Source organism: Rattus norvegicus, chromosome 17 (genome assembly GCF_036323735.1).
Source record: "Rattus norvegicus strain BN/NHsdMcwi chromosome 17, GRCr8, whole genome shotgun sequence".
In the NCBI taxonomy this organism is placed as follows: Eukaryota; Metazoa; Chordata; class Mammalia; order Rodentia; family Muridae; genus Rattus; species Rattus norvegicus.
Window position 1 is genome coordinate 55,064,163 of NC_086035.1, and position 3,785 is coordinate 55,067,947.

Consider the following 3,785-nt stretch of genomic DNA (forward strand, 5'->3'; position numbering starts at 1 on the left):
TGCTGTCTACTCCTCTTGGGTGTATTTGCTTCTTTTTGTTCTAGAACTTTTAGGTGTGCTGTCAAACTGCTAATGTATGCTCTCTCAAGCTTCATAGCACTCAGAGCTATGAGTTTTTCACTTAGCACTGCTTTCATTGTGTCCCATACGTTTGGCTAAGCTCTGCCTTCATTTTCATTAAATTCTAAAAAGTCTTTAATTCCTTTCTTTATTTCTTCCTTGACCAATTTATCATTGAGTAGAGTGTTCTTCAACTTCCATGCTTATGTGAGCTTTGTATCATTTTGTTGTTATTTAAGACTAGCTTTAGTCTTCAGTGAACTGATAGGATCCATGGGATTATTCAGTCTTCTTGTATTTATTGAGGCCCGTTTTGTGACTGATTATATGATCAGTTTTGGAGAGGGTACCGTGAGTTGCTAAGAAAAAGGTATATTCTTTTGTTTTAGATAGAATATTCTATAAATATTTGTTAAATCTATTTTGTCCATAACTTCTGTTAGTTTCTCTATGTCTCTGTTTAATTTCTGTTTCCATGATCTGTTCATTGATGAGAGTGGGGTGTTGAAGTCTCCCACTATTATTGTGTGAGGTGCAATGTGTGCTTTGAGCTTTAGTAAGGTTTCTTTTATGAATGTAGGTGCCCTTGTATTTGGAGCATAGATATTTAGGATTGAGAGTTCATCTTGGTGGATTTTTCTTTGATGAATATGAAGTGTCCTTCCTTATCTTTTTTTGATAACTTTTGGTTGAAAGTTGATTTTATTCAATATGAGAATGGCTACTTCAGCTTGTTTCTTGAGATAGTTTGCTTGAAAAATTGTTTTCCAGCCTTTTACTTTGAGGTAGTGTCTGTCTTTGTCATTGAGGTGTGTTCTTGTATGTACCAAATTATGGGCCCCATTTTTAAGCATGGTGCAATTTGGTGAAAAACTTTCCTGGTGATAATTAATTCAATCTTTGTGTAATAGGATGCTTAGTACATGGCTACATGGGAGCTCATTGTAAACCACAAGTGATAAATCTCCCATGATAGGTTCTATAGATAACTGAAAAGAACAAGCTAATGATAAATGTCTCACAGAGGATCTAGCATGGTCTCAGCCACATACAGCAATGATCACCAGGCTATTAACCAAATCTGCTCCCAGCCTTCTGGGCAGAAAAAAACCTCCCTTTAAAGAAACAATCCTGTACACTTAACATTCTAGCTTCCCCTAATACTTATCTGTGAACACAAGATCTTAGAATTAAGCAAATGTTTTACATCTAGAATTTTGAATTCTCTTTTTCCCTTTATAGAAAATTTCTATTCAATATTAAACATGTGTTGTCAAATAGATCTGTTATTGATCTAATTAGTTTGTTTTAAACTTTATTGTACCCAATCAGTTACAGATACATATACTTAAAATTACATTTACTTTAATAATTTTAAAGCAGAAATTTGTCTTCCAGTTACTATAATTTCACATGTCTGAATAAACCTGTAGATTTTTCACATATGTTAGCTTTAAAAGTTAAAAATAGACCTAGGTTTTAAATAAAATTTAATTATTCAATATTTACCTTATACTATAAAAAAGGAAATGCTTCTACTCCCTCTATCGGCTACTTGAGATCCTCCAGAAAGAAACAGAAACACCTCTTGGGGTCTGGCAGATCAGCAGGATGAAGAATCATCTAGAAGGGAAGTGATCCTTGAACGGTGGGAATTTCGCACGTCCATCCTGACTCAAAACTGAAAGGTAGCCTATAGAAGCTTCGATTCTGAGGAGCGCCGTCAACTCTGCCTCTTCCTCCTCTGAGTTACAGCCTTTACAACAGTGCCGCATTGTAGGCTTGCTTTCCCGGCAGCGAACGCTAAGCCCTGGCTAAATCAGATAGAGTAGAATAAACTGGTGGTCTCATGTTGTCCATGGGCAGCAGAGTTTCAACGTTTCTAGTGCCCCTATGGGAATGAGCGTCTTTGATCTTTTCCGAGGCTTTTTCGGCTTCCCTGGATCTCGGAGCCACAGAGATCCTTTTTTGGAGGGATGACTTGAGATGATGACGATGATGATGATGATGACGACACCGAAGAGGAGGAAGACAGAGGTGCGTGGGGTTGAGAGAACTATGGGTTTGATGGTTCTCAGCCTACAGAGGAATTCGGTTTCAGCTTCAGCTCCAGAGGAGGAATGCGATTCCATGGCAACTTTGGCTTTGATGATCTACTTCAAGATTTTAATAGCATCTTCAGCGAGATGGGGGCCTGGACCTTGCCTTCCCACTCTCCTGATCTTCCAGGTTCTGAGTCAGAAATACCTGGTGTGAGATTGCGGGAGGGGCAGACACTTCGAGACTCAATGCTTAAGTACCCAGATAGTCACCAGCCTAGGATCTTTGATGGGGTCTTGAAGAGTCATGCAAAACCTGAATCCTCCAAACCAGCTCCAGACTGGGGGACCCAGGAACTTTTTCATAGGTTGAATGATACACGGCCTGTGAGTCCCCATTCTAGAGCCAGAGAGGACAAGGATCTTGACTCCCAGGTTTCCCAGGAAGGTCTGGGTCCACTTCTTCAACCCCAGCCCAAATCATATTTCAAAAACATCTCTGTGGCCAAGATCAATAAGCCAAATGGGACAGAGGAAGGACACTGCACTATGATTGACAGTGAGAGCCGGAGAGAGACCACAGTGACCCATCAAGAAGCCCGTGAGAGTTCCAGAAGTGATCCAGACTCTCAGAGATCTTCAGCTTTGGATGATCCCTTTTCCATCTTGGACTGGCTTCTAGGACGTTGGTTTCGGTCCCGATAGCTTTCTTAAATTTCAGAAGCCTTCAGGTCCTTTCCAGTCCCTTCCTGTTGCCCATTGCCAATAAGCGTAGCATTTTCTGTCATCCGGGGGTCTTAAATGTGTGAAACAATTAATTGAGCTTATGCCAGTCTGTCATTCAAACGAACAGAACAATAAAGACTTTACTTGTGCTTAAAAAAGTGATTTATTATTGAAATAGAATATGGAAAATTGTTTAAAATTAGTTTAACCTTCCAAAATACGAATTAGCCAGATGGATTCATGTTTCCCAATTCTCTGCTCTCTAACTTCTCCTTTACTCATGTAAATATATCAAAGCTTTAACATTCACGTCAGAAAAAAATGCTCAAAAGTGATTAAAATCAGTTTGCTTGAGCTTGCTCTCCAGTGTTTTCTAAAGGCGCTTGACATTTGGTGGAGTTCATTAAGTCCGTAGGAGGAAACTTCTCAGTGAACTTTCAGCTGGGTAGCCTGGGTGGAGAGCTGGGGGACTCTGCAAAGAAACTGACAAACTAAGAAGTAAGAAATGTCCACTTAACACGCCAGCTCTATAGGTCTTTGATTAAATGATGTTTTAACCTTCTTTTAAGTTTTCTTTGCTCAAGCTGTCCTCAATATTTCTTACAATTAAAACAATTTGGAGTTTTACTGTGAGATGGAAAAATTGTGGCTTTGTTTCAAAATAGGGCTTCTCAAAACTCATTCCCTTAGAAGCAATGTGGTTTCTGTGGTTTACATTTTCATGACTGACTGAAACATATTTTCCAAAGGAAAGAAGTATGCGTGTCACTGGAGCCTGCTGACTTTGGCAGCCTGCCCATGGAAACTGTGTGAGTGTGTGTGTGTGTGTGTGTGTGTGTGTGTGTGTGTGTGTGTGTGTGTGACTGACTCTTACTTTAGGCATATAACACTTAATTAACCTTGCAGACATGACATAATTACATGACCTGCATATGGATTTTTACAAAGTAATTATGAAGG

The 3,785-nt window shown here is 39.4% G+C and overlaps 1 pseudogene; it reads left to right on the plus strand.

Moving 5' to 3' along the window:
- Positions 1-1,922: 1,922 nt before the first annotated feature.
- Positions 1,923-2,804, plus strand: Hax1-ps1 (HCLS1 associated protein X-1, pseudogene 1; annotated as a pseudogene).
- The last annotated feature ends 981 nt before the right edge of the window (positions 2,805-3,785 follow it).